The sequence below is a fragment of the Panthera pardus genome, unplaced genomic scaffold (genome assembly GCF_024362965.1).
Source record: "Panthera pardus isolate Hobbes unplaced genomic scaffold, ASM2436296v1 HiC_scaffold_7, whole genome shotgun sequence".
NCBI classification, from domain to species: domain Eukaryota; kingdom Metazoa; phylum Chordata; class Mammalia; order Carnivora; family Felidae; genus Panthera; species Panthera pardus.
The window spans coordinates 23,839,645-23,853,709 of NW_026527002.1; the positions used below are offsets into that span (position 1 = coordinate 23,839,645).

The window sequence follows — 14,065 nt, forward strand, 5'->3', positions numbered from 1 at the left end:
TATTATTTATAATAGTTAAGATACAGAAGGAGCTTAAGTGACCAATAGATGAATGGATAAAGAAGATGTGGTATACATATATATAGTAAAATATTACTGAGCCATGAAAAGAATAAAGTCCTGCCATTTATTACAAGATGGATGGAACTATGAACTAGGTACTATGCTAAGTGAAATAAGTCAGAGAAAGACAAATACCATATGATTTGGTTAGAGGAGAGAGAAGATATAGTACAGGTCATGATTATAGTAATTAAAATGAAAGGTGTCATTATGGCAGTTCAGGGAATACTGTCCAGCCAGTGCTTTCAGGTATGGGCTGCCTCATGTCAATACATAGCAAGGATACAATAAATGAAACGTAATTTCCTTTAAAAACTTCTTTAGCTGGTTCAGTTGCTTCAAATTACTTCTTTCCTCAAGATAAACTAAAGAATGCCACTAGAAAATAGATATGCTCCCTTGTTCAATATGACTAGGAAGTTTAAATTATTAGAATACTAAAGGACAGAGTATGTTTTCCTGGAAAGATGAACAACTGTTTCCATAACACTGGAGATGGTTCTTACTTTTGGAAACTACGCTTGCAGTGTTAATGACTCTGGAAAAAGATGTAAGCTAAATCTTTGCTTTCTAAAGTAACTGCGGATTAGAATTTCACATAGGTTGAAGGTTTCAGGGTTAATACAGTTAGAAGATAATATTAAAATTTGCCACACAAAAAAATTCATTGCCGCCTTTTTGGTTGGATGAAAATTTATTGCACTAGGAATGACATATGTTCGGCCAAAAGGACTATACTATTATTGTTTTCAGAGCCCAGCGGATTCACAATGTGTAAAGTTAGGAGTACGATGAAGTATCTATCTGGTAAGTGGTTATGAGAGGCAAGGCTATTGTTTAAATTTCTACTTTGATATTCAGACGTTGCATCCTATTTCACAGAGACATTGTAAAGTATCGTAAAAAGAACAAGAAAGGTCATTTTCTTTCCTTTAGCAATTTAAAGATAAGATTTCATAGGTTTTTTTTTCCTTTTTTTCCTTATACAGTTTTATACTCTAGCCAATTTGTGGATACATATAACTACATGTTTGTTGTGTTTTTTTATATCTAACGAGAACACTGTCAAAAAGTTTGTTATTCAATGAACTTTACCTTTCTAATGAGATGTTTTCCTTCTGTTCTTCAAATATATTGCTTATAAGCACAAAGCAAAAGACCAACTCATGAAACAAAGTACTTACAATGATGGATACTGAAAATGTTTGGAGAATCAAAACATAAATATGAGTATTGTATATATGGGAATACGAACCCTTCCAAGTCTAAGTTTGTTGCTACTTCTCAGAAGCCCAGGGTCCTATAGCTGTTCAATCTTTTTCACTCTTCTAAAATTTAATCAGTATGTATCTTATTTCCTTAAAGTGTCATAGCATAGTAGTTAAGAATGTAGGTCAGTTAGGTACTATATGCACATACACACACACATATATATATACACACACACACATGAATTACAGGGATTAAGTGCTGGATACTTGGCAAATACTCAACAAATGTAGATTATATTAAGCTTTTGGTCTTAACTAGATAGCAGGTAATTGTGGGAAGGATTCTTTATGCTAACACGAGAGAAAATTTACTACTCCTAAAGGAAGTCCTGAGTTTGGTTTCTTCCCAACAGATAATAATTATAAGCGGTTATAGCATATTATGATCAAATGTTATATTACATATATTCTCTCATTTGATCTTATTTAAAGCATATGGATTACCTTGGTATTGCAGATAAAATCTCAGGTTGAGAAGAAGCATTTCAATACCTGGTTATTTATCTAATTTTTTCCCTAGTATCAGAAGTAGTAAAGGAAGTTTCAAAGAAGAATGGACCTCACAGAATAGTTACCATACCATATGAAGGACAACTTGTGAGCCAAATGAAATTCACAGAAGATGGCCTCTTAAGAGATAAGGCACATATCAAGAATAAATTAAATGATGTAAACTTTAAGAATGGGGCAATGAATGCTGAATATGAAACAAATGTGGAAAATAATTGAGAACAGATGGGTTACTTTGCTGGAATACCTTTGTCAGGAAACTGTGCCTCATGCAGAAATCCAATGGCTGCTAGAGATAGCTTAAACAATTCAATGTTACAATTTAGTTGATTAATATATTGGCAAATTCTAAGTGTAAAGGTAAATGTGAGAGTTAGAGGGACTGGTCTAAATATTTTGTTATTGTATAAAATACTTCACTTGGGCAGTAGAAATATTCATTCAATAATTGGTGAGCACCTCAAATATGTTAATATGCTGGCTCTAAAAAACATATAATGAGACATGTACATAGGTAGAATTTAAGTATGTTGAGAAACTTTGTAAGGGAGGCAAAATTTTCTCCAATTGCCCAGATTTACAATTAGAAAGGTATAGGAAAAGAAGGTTCAGGAAGCAAAAATAATCAGAATACTTTATTTTTCTTTTTCCCCCCAAATATGAAATACTTCATGAATTTGCACGTCACCCTTGTGCTGGGCCATGCTAATCTTCTCTGTATCATTTCAATTTTAGTACATGTGCTGTCAATGTGAGCATAAGAATAGTTTATTATTATATAGCTGAGGGACAATGTGTACAAGGGAAGAAAGACTTATCACATTAGTTAAGGATAAAAGTGAATTTTTAAAAGTGGCAGTATGCGATACAAAGAAAAGACAATGGAGTGGAAAGTCACTCAAAGTGGTGACGGGAGAAATGGAGAAGAGGAAAGAATTTTAGTGCAGGAGGAGAAAATACACATAATATTAGGTCAAGCTGTCTTTTACTTTATAAAAGGGCTATTAAGAGCTCCTAAAGGCATAAAGTCCAAGGAAATGGCTCTTTTCATTTTCCCTTCACAATGGGAACTCTGTACTGTATACGAATAGTTGAGTGAGAGTGTGAAACCCTAAATTCAGAAAATCAAATCTTTGCACTAGGGAATTTGCAGATTTAAGACAAAATTGGAAAGGAAAAATCAGAGGAAGTTTGGTGATAGAGATCAAGTAAAAAAAATGAGCCAGAAGAGGACTAGTTTATAAGGAACTTTGCCATCAAATGTAGATTGTTATGTCATGGTTATTGACCTTGATGTTTAGTGATGGTCCCTCCTTATATTGTATTCTTTGATTTTTCCAGGGATTTCCAAAGAGCAAAGGTAAGTTGTTCAAAGAGAAAATGTAGGTAATTGTATAAAATCAGATTAGGTACTATGAAATGTTTTGTGTGCCAGAAGAATTGATTTGGAGAACTTTCTCTTTTTCCTCAAAAAAGGTTCTTGGCATATATTTTCTGTTTTTCAAATAATAAAAAAGTGAAATATTTAAAACTAATAATTCATATAAAAGGAAGTCATTAAGAACAATTAAAATTTTTCATCCCACAGTGAAAATCTACCTTAATGCTAACTGCAGATCTTTTTTTTTTTTATTCACCATAATGCTAGGGCTACTCAGAGGGTAGATATTTTTATTTGTTAAGAAAAAAATTATAGGATAGAGCCTAAAATTTTCAAAATGTGACAAATGTCTTGAAAATATATGTAAGGTTGTAGCAAATAGCGGTAATGTAAAGCCTATCTGAACAGATAAAGTAACATTCACAAGGCATTTGTTTTTTTTTTCCTAGTTATTGATACTGAGAACATAAATCAGATAGAATACATATGCTAGATGAATTGCTTACTTTATAGACTTTTGCAAAGCAGATGGAGAAATTACCTAAAGGTATGCTTTAAAATACAAAAGATTAAGTTCTAAAAGGAATTAATTTGGTTGTGAATAAAATTCTAATCCATATTAAAATAAGGATAATTTATTTAGCTTCAGAAACAACTGAAGCGATTAAATGATTATCTGAGGAGATAAAATTCAAAACCAAGAAAAATAACCGCTAATAAAGTCAGACTCAGGACACATGAATAATAGTTAACGGACCTGGAATTTACATTTAATGTATTCAAGACAATAAACCAAAATTTGGAAATTTTAGCAAAGGATTGAAAAGCATTTTAAAAAGCTAATAAAAACTCCAGAATGAAAAATATTAAGTAACTGAAGATCTCATAAAATGGATATCATAGCATATTAGAGATAGCTGAAAGGGGAATTAGAGTATAGAAAGAGAGACCAGAAGAAAATATTTACACTGAAGCACAATAGAAAAAAGGGTGGAAAAATACCAAAAAGAAAAAAATACTAAGGGGATATTTAGAAAATTCTTACAAACATGAAAGTTGCAGAATTAAATGAGAGAAAAAGTGGGGCTAATGCAATATTTGAAGAAGTAATGAATGAAGATTTTTCAAAACTAATAAAACACAAAAACCCCACAAAACTTAAGAAGAATTTGGACTCTGCATCTACAATAAAAAAAATAAATTACATTAGGCACAGCATACTAAAATATCAGAAAATATAAAACCTTAAAGGCAGATGTAGGAGAAGATAGACTCCAGAGAAACAACAATAAGCCCCAAGAGCAGACTTCCAACAGAAAAAATAAAAGCCATAATACAACAGAATATCTTCAATGTACTGAAATAAAGTTACTGCCAACCTAGAATTCCATTCACAGCTAAAATATTATTCAAACAGGTGAAATAAAAGCATTTCTACATAATCAAAACTAATAGAATTTCTTTAGCAGTACACTCACACTAAAGGAAACACTTAAGAGTATTCTTCTGGCAGAAGGAAGATGGATGAAAAGATAGAGTAATGCAAAAATAGTGAAAACAGAGTAACAGAAAAGGCAGATGCACAGGTAAATATGAATAAAAGCTGGTTATATAATAGTGTCTTGTGGTACTTCAAATATATATTGAATTAAAATGAATAGTAAATGGAGGTGAGTAAGTAGGATAATGTAAAGTTTAATGTAAAATGACAAAACTAATTTACCTTAGCAAAGGATGGATATTGTAACCTCTGCAGTGCTGTCAACACAACTTTCTTTAATGCAAATCTAAATACCTATGCATGGCTAGTGGCTATTATTTGACAAGGCAATTTTAGAGTAAACACACACACAAAAGTAAAATAACTACTAAGCTAATAGAAAGTATATTAAAAATAAAATATGACAAAATTATATATAATATACTTGAATATACATTTTTTAGTGTTTATTTTTGAGAGAAGGAGAACATGCACACACAAGTGGGGGAGGGGCAGAGAGAGGGAGACCCAATCCAAAGCAGGCTCCAGGCTCTGAGCTGTCAGCACAGAGCCCCACGTGGGGCTTGAACTCAGCAACCATGAAGTCATGTCCTGAGCTGAAGTTGGAAGCTCAGCAGAGCCACACAGGCACCCTATGAATATACATTTTTCTAAAAACATACAAATGGCCAACAGACACATGAAAACATGCTCAGCATCATTCATCATCAGGGAAATGCAAATCAAAACCACAATAACATATCACTTTACACCTGTTAGAATGGCTATTATCAAAAAGACAAGAATTATTAAGTGTTAGAAAGACTGTGGAGAAAAAGGACCCTTATGCATTGTTGGTGGGAATATAAATTGGTATACCTACCTTGAAAAACAATATGGAGATTCCTCAAAATATTAAAAATAGAATTACCACATGAGCCAGTCATTCCATTTATGAGTGTTTACCCAAAGAAAACAAAAACACGAATTTGAAAAGATATATGTACCCCTATGTTTATTGCGGCATTATTTACAGTAGTCAAGAAACAAGCAGAGTTCCGGAAGATGGCGGCATAGGAGGACGCTGGGCTCACCTCGCGTCCTGCTGATCACTTAGATTCCACCTACACCTGCCTAAAGAACCCAGAAAACCGCCAGAGGATTAGCAGAACGGAGTCTCCGGAGCCAAGCGCAGACGAGAGGCCCACGGAAGAGGGTAGGAAGGGCGGCGAGGCGGTGCGCGCTCCACGGACTGGCGGGAGGGAGCCGGGGCGGAGGGGCGGCTCGCCGGCCAAGCAGAGCCCCCGAGTCTGGCTGGCAAAAGCGGAGGGGCCGGACGGACTGTGTTCCCACAGCAAGCGCGACTTAGCGTCTTGGAGGTCATAAGTTAACAGCTCTGCTCAGAAAGCGGGAAGGCTGGAGGACAAAGGGAGGGAGAGCTGCTGAGCCCCCAGATGACAGAGCTCAGTTTGGTGGGGAACAAAGGCGCTCGCCAGCGCCATCTCCCCCGCCCATCCCCCAGCCAAAATCCCAAAGGGAACCAGTTCCTGCCAGGGAACTTGCTCACTCCGCGCAAACACCCAACTCTGTGCTTCTGCGGAGCCAAACCTCCGGCAGCGGATCTGACTCCCTCCCGCTGCCACAGGGCCCATCCTGAAGTGGATCACCTAAGGAGAAGCGAGCTAAGCCTGCCCCTCCTGCCCCCGTGCACCTTGCCTACCCACCCCAGCTAATACGCCAGATCCCCAGCACCACAAGCCTGGCAGTGTGCAAGTAGCCCAGACGGGCCACACCACCCCACAGTGAATCCCGCCCCTAGGAGAGGGGAAGAGAAGGCACATACCAGTCTGACTGTGGCCCCAGCAGTGGGCTGGGGGCAGACATCAGGTCGGACTGCGACCCCGCCCACCAACTCCAGTTATACACCACAGCACAGGGGAAGTGCCCTGCAGGTCCTCACCACTCCAGGGACTATCCAAAATGACCAAACGGAAGAATTCCCCTCAGAAGAATCTCCAGGAAATAACAACAGCTAATGAACTGATCAAGAAGGATTTAAATAATATAACAGAAAGTGAATTTAGAATAATAGTCATAAAATTAATTGCTGGGCTTGAAAACAGTATACAGGACAGCAGAGAATCTCTTGCTACAGAGATCAAGGGACTAAGGAACAGTCACGAGGAGCTGAAAAACGCTTTAAACGAAATGCAAAACAAAATGGAAACCACGACGGCTCAGATTGAAGAGGCAGAGGAGAGAATAGGTGAACTAGAAGATAAAGTTATGGAGAAAGAGGAAGCTGAAAGAGAGATAAAAAAAATCCAGGAGTATGAGGGGAAAATTAGAGAACTAAGTGATACACTAAAAAGAAATAATATACGCATAATTGGTATCCCAGAGGAGGAAGAGAGAGGGAAAGGTGCTGAAGGGGTACTTGAAGAAATTATAGCTGAGAACTTCCCTGAACTGGGGAAGGAAAAAGGCATTGAAATCCAAGAGGCACAGAGAACTCCCTTCAGACGTAACTTGAATCTATCTTCTGCATGACATATCATAGTGAAACTGGCAAAATACAAGGATAAAGAGAAAATTCTGAAAGCAGCAAGGGATAAACGTGCCCTCACATATAAAGGGAGACCTGCAAGACTCGTGACTGATCTCTCCTTTGAAACTTGGCAGGCCAGAAAGGCTTGGCACAGTATCTTCAGTGTGCTAAACAGAAAAAATATGCAGCCGAGAATCCTTTATCCAGCAAGTCTGTCATTTAGAATAGAAGGAGAGGTAAAGGTCTTCCCAAACAAAAACTGAAGGAATTTGTCACCACTAAACCAGCCCTACAAGAGATCCTAAGGGGGATCCTGTGAGACAAAGTACCAGAGACATCACTACAAGCATAAAACATACAGACATCACAATGACTCTAAACCCGTATCTTTCTATAATAACACTGAATGTAAATGGATTAAATGCGCCAACCAAAAGACATAGGGTATCAGAATGGATAAAAAAACAAGACCCATCTATTTGCTGTCTACAAGAGACTCATTTTAGATCTGAGGACACCTTTAGATTGAGAGTGAGGGGATGGAGAACTATTTATCATGCTCCTGGAAGCCAAAAGAAAGCTGGAGTAGCCATACTTATATCAGAAAAACTAGACTTTAAATTAAAGGCTGTAACAAGAGATGAACAAGGGCATTATATAATAATTACAGGGTCTATCCATCAGGAAGAGCTAACTATTATAAATGTCTATGCGCCGAATACCAAAGCCCCCAAATATATAAAACAATTACTCATAAACATAAGCAACCTTATTGATAAGAATGTGGTCATTGCAGGGGACTTTAACACCCCACTTACAGAAATGGATAGATCATCTAGACACACAGTCAATAAAGAAACAAGGGCCCTGAATGATACATTGGATCAGATGGACTTGACAGATATCTTTAGAACTCTGCATCCCAAAGCAACAGAATATACTTTCTTCTCGAGTGCACATGGAACATTCTGCAAGATAGATCATATACTGGGTCACAAAAGAGCCCTTCATAAGTTTACAAGAATTGAGATTATACCATGCATACTTTCAGACCACAATGCTATGAAGCTTGAAATCAACCACAGGAAAAAGTCTGGAAAACCTCCAAAAGCATGGAGGTTAAAGAACACCCTACTAACGAATGAGTGGGTCAACCAGGCAATTAGAGAAGAAATTAAAACATATATGGAAACAAACGAAAATGAAAATACAACAATCCAAACGCTTTGGGATGCAGCGAAGGCAGTCCTGAGAGGAAAATACATTGCAATCCAGGCCTATCTCAAGAAACAAGAAAAATCCCAAATACAAAATCTAACAGCACACCTAAAGGAAATAGAAGCAGAACAGCAAAGGCAGCCTAAACCCAGCAGAAGAAGAGAGATAATAAAGGTAAGAGCAGAAATAAACAATACAGAATCTAAAAAAACGGTAGAGCAGATCAACGAAACCAAGAGTGGGTTTTTTGAAAAAATAAACAAAATTGACAAACCTCTAGCCAGGCTTCTCAAAAAGAAAAGGGAGATGACCCAAACGATAAAATCATGAATGAAAATGGGATTATTACAACCAATCCCTCAGAGACACAAGCAATTATCAGGGAATACTATGAAAAATTATATGCCAACAATTTGGACAACCTGGAAGAAATGGACAAATTCCTAAACACCCACACTCTTCCAAAACTCAATCAGGAGGAAATAGAAAGCTTGAACAGACCCATAACCAGCGAAGAAATTGAATCGGTTATCAAAAATCTCCCAACAAATAAGAGTCCAGGACCAGATGGCTTCCCAGGGGAGTTCTACCAGACGTGTAAAGCAGAGATAATACCTATCCTTCTCAAGCTATTCCAAGAAATAGAAAGGGAAGGAAAACTTCCTGACTCATTCTATGAATCCAGTATTACTTTGATTCCTAAACCAGACAGAGACCCAGTAAAAAAAGAGAACTACAGGCCAATATCTCTGATGAATATGGATGCAAAAATTCTCAATAAGATACTAGCAAATCGAATTCAACAGCATATAAAAAGAATTATTCACCATGATCAAGTGGGATTCATTCCTGGGATGCAGGGCTGGTTCAACATTCGCAAATCGATCAACGTGATACATCACATTAACAAAAAAAAAAAGAGAAGAACCATATGATCCTGTCAATCGATGCAGAAAAGGCCTTTGACAAAATCCAGCACCCTTTCTTAATAAAAACCCTTGAGAAAGTCGGGATAGAAGGAACATAGTTACACATCATAAAGGCCATTTATGAAAAGCCCACAGCTAACATCATCCTCAATGGGGAAAAACTGAGAGCTTTTTCCCTGAGATCAGGAACACGACAGGGATGCTCACTCTCACCGCTGTTGTTTAATATAGTGTTGGAAGTTCTAGCATCAGCAATCAGACAACAAAAGGAAATCAAAGGCATCAAAATTGGCAAAGATGAAGTCAAGCTTTCGCTTTTTGCAGATGACATATTATACATGGAAAATCCGATAGACTCCACCAAAAGTCTGCTAGAACTGATACATGAATTCAGCAAAGTTGCAGGATACAAAATCAATGTGCAGAAATCAGTTGCATTCTTATACACTAACAATGAAGCAACAGAAAGACAAATAAAGAAACTGATCCCATTTACAATTGCACCAAGAAGCATAAAATACCTAGGAATAAATCTAACCAAAGATGTAAAAGATCTGTATGCTGAAAACTATAGAAAGCTTATGCAGGTAATTGAAGAAGATATAAAGAAATGAAAAGACATTCCCTGCTCACGGATTGGAAGAATAAATATTGTCAAAATGTCAATACTACCCAAAGCTATCTACACATTCAATGCAATCCCAATCAAAATTGCACCAGCATTCTTCTCAAAACTAGAACAAGCCATCCTAAAATTCATATGGAACCACAAAAGGCCCCGAATAGCCAAAGTAATTTTGAAGAAGAAGACCAAAGCAGGAGGCATCACAATCCCAGACTTTAGCCTCTACTACAAAGCTGTCATCATCAAGACAGCATGGTATTGGCATAAAAACAGACACATAGACCAATGGAATAGAATAGAAACCCCAGAACTAGACCCACAAACGTATGGCCAACTCATCTTTGACAAAGCAGGAAAGAACATCCAATGGAAAAAAGACAGTCTCTTTAACAAATGGTGCTGGGAGAACTGGACAGCAACATGCAGAAGGTTGAAACTAGACCACTTTCTCACACCATTCACAAAAATAAACTCAAAATGGATAAAGGACCTGAATGTGAGCTAGGAAACCATCAAAGCCTTAGAGGAGAAAGCAGGAAAAGACCTCTCTGACCTCAGCTGTAGCAATCTCTTACTCGACACATCCCCAAAGGCAAGGGAATTAAAAGCAAAAGTGAATTACTGGAACCTTATGAAGATAAAAAGCTTCTGCACAGCAAAGGAAACAACCAACAAAACTAAAAGGCAACCAACAGAATGGGAAAAGATATTTGCAAATGACACATCGGACAAAGGGCTAGTATCCAAAATCTATAAAGAGCTCATCAAACTCCACACCCGAAAAACAAATAACCCAGTGAGGAAATGGGCAGAAAACATGAATAGACACTTCTCTAAAGAAGACATCCGGATGGCCAACAGGCACATGAAAAGATGTTCAACGTCGCTCCTTATCAGGGAAATACAAATCAAAACCACACTCAGATACCACCTCACACCAGTCAGAGTGGCCAAAATGAACAAATCAGGAGACTATAGATGCTGGAGAGGATGTGGAGAAACGGGAACCCTCTTGCACTGTTGGTGGGAATGCAAATTGGTGCAGCCGCTCTGGAAAGCAGTGTGGAGGTTCCTCAGAAAATTAAAAATAGACCTACCCTATGACCCAGCAATAGCACTGCTAGGAATTTATCCAAGGGATACAGGAGTACTGATGCATAGGGGCACTTGTACCCCAATGTTTATAGCAGTACTCTCAACAATAGCCAAATTATGGAAAGAGCCTAAATGTCCATCAACTGATGAATGGATAAAGAAATTGTGGTTTATATACACAATGGAATACTACGTGGCAATGAGAAAAAATGAAATATGGCCTTTTGTAGCAACGTGGATGGAACTGGAGAGTGTGATGCTAAGTGAAATAAGCCATACAGAGAAAGACAGATACCATATGGTTTCACTCTTATGTGGATCCTGAGAAACGTAATAGAAACCCATGGGGGAGGGGAAGGAAAAAAAAAAAAAAAGAGGTTAGAGTGGGAGAGAGCCAAAGCATAAGAGACTGTTAAAAACTGAGAACAAACTGAGGGTTGATGGGGGGTGGGAGGGAGGGCAGGGTGGGTGATGGGTATTGAGGAGGGCACCTTTTGGGATGAGCACTGGGTGTTGTATGGAAACCAATTTGACAGTAAATTTCATATATTAAAAAAAAAAAAAAAATAAATAAATAAATAAAAAGAAACAAGCAACCCAGGTGTTCAGGGTTATATAAATGGATAAAAAGGAAGTGGTATATATATATATATATATATATATATATATATATATATATATATATATGTATACACACACACACACAATTGAATATCACTCAGCCTTAAAAAGGAATGAGATCTTGCCATTTACTACAGCATGGATGGATGTAGAGGGTATATGAATGCTAAGGAAATTAGAGAAAGACAAATACCATATGATTTCACTCATGTGTAGAATTCAAGAAACAAAAGAGAGAGACAGAAAATCAGAGTCTAAAATAGAATAAACTGGTGGTTACCAGAGGGGAGATGGGTGGGGGATTGGTGAAATAGATAATGGAGATTAAGAGTACACTTATTGTACACATAAAACTAAGTTAACACTATGTTAATTATACTTCAATAAATATTTTTCCATTAAAATTTTTTTATAATTATATATAAAATAAAATCTAAGGCAAGAGATAAAGAAAGCTCGAAGAGGAGGAACGTATAGAAAATATAGAATGGCATATATGAAACAAAATATACCAGTGAATAAAGATAAATATTGTCAGTCTGGATTTAAAAACTATATGTAAGCATAGATGAATACCATTAAACTTAAGAAGACAGAAAAATTTAAAAGCAAAAGCATAGAAATACATTGACTATGATAAAATTAACTGAAAAAAAGGTGATAGAGCTAAATTAACACCAGATGAGTAGACTTTAAGCCAAAAATATTTCCAGAGATAAAAAGCTTTTCATAATAAAATGTTTACTTCACTAGAAGATATAGTGACTCTAAATTTGTATGCACCTAACAACATAGCTTCAAAATATACATAGCAAAATGTGACAGAACTAAAAAGAGTAGACAAATTCACACAGTAGCTGATTTTAATAGATACCTCTTATTAACTGATAGGACAGAAAAATGGCGAGATTTGGAATATTTAAACAAAAAAGACACATCATTTAATCACTTCTAGTGATGGACCAGCTTAGTCGTCTTTCCCTCTCCTCCATGTCCCTGGCATGGTGAATTTTAAGAGGATTTTATCATTTGTAATTGTGAGATAAAAATGGCCATTAGGCCATATTTATCAGCTCTGAGAATTGATAGTGGTGCTGCAGCTAAATTTTTATAATTGTTTGCTGTTTTTCAAAGTACTTTTTACAAAATTCCCTTATCAGTGATAGTTATCTTCCTTATGTAGATTAGAACATGTTGATTTAGACTAAATTACTACTCGTTCCACAAATAGTGTTTGTGGTAATATTAAGACCCATGTCTCTTGACTCCAAGTCTCCTGTTCTTTTTTAATATCAGAATTTCTATTTTATTTTATCTTTTGAGAAAGAGGGTGCAAGTGAGCAAGGGGCAGAGAATCCCATGAGGGGCAGAGACAGAAAGCTAGAGAGGGAGGAAAGGAGAGAGAGAGAGAAGCCCAAAGGGGAGCTCAAGCACCATGAGATCCTGACCTGAGATGCTTAACTAACTCTGCCACCTAGGTGCCCTCTTTTGTTCCTTCTATGAAGACATTGCACAAGAAAGATGGCTTGAGAATTTCTAATTTTAGGAGCCCTCCATGTTCGATTAGCATCTGTTGCTTTTCACTGAGCTCCAGCCCCTTGCCTTCTTTTGGAGGGCTGCAGTATAACAGAATGAGATGTATGTGGAATGTGAAGACCAGAGTCTGGGAATTACCTGGTTGTTGTGGGGAAGACATACAAATCTCCCTGATTCTCGGTTTCCTCACCTTTATAGTGGGATGATATTGCCTACTTGCATAGCATTATTAAGAATCTTAAGGAGATGACATATGCTTTTCTCAGTTTACACAGGTGATGACAAGTATAGCATGGAAATCAACATTTCTCTGGCTCCACTCTGACTTGCTCTGTGAGAATCCTGGCATCTTCAATTCTGCATGCCACCAGGGATGTCTGAGACTATTTAGCCCTTTTGAAAAATAGTAAGTACCAGAAAAAGGAAGTAATCTGGGAGTGATATAACATAAATAAGTAAATATTTAAGAAATGACTATATGAAAATTTGTGAATTCTAAAGCAACGTACTAAAAACTATTGAACTCTCTTTAGTGTCTAGATACCAGAAAGATACAAAGGTAAAGAACATCTGGGACCCACAGCATATTATAATGTTCCATTTTCTTAAGGCTTTAAGTATGATATTAAGCTGAAAAAATTTTGAGGTGGTAATATCTGAAGGAGTGATAATCTATAGTTCAGTGCGTATGCTAAACTTAGTTTTATGCTTCAAACAGAGGGCTACACTAGGTTAATGCTTCTAAAACATTAATGTACCTATGAGCCATCTGGGAATCTCATTAAAAT

The 14,065-nt window shown here is 36.9% G+C and overlaps 1 non-coding gene across 1 annotated transcript; it reads right to left on the bottom strand.

Annotated features, from left to right (window-relative positions):
• Positions 1-2,497: 2,497 nt before the first annotated feature.
• On the bottom strand, positions 2,498-2,603 carry LOC128775398 (U6 spliceosomal RNA). The gene has a single exon (XR_008420121.1). It is a non-coding gene; the product is annotated as a U6 spliceosomal RNA (small nuclear RNA).
• Between the last annotated feature and the right edge of the window lie 11,462 nt (positions 2,604-14,065).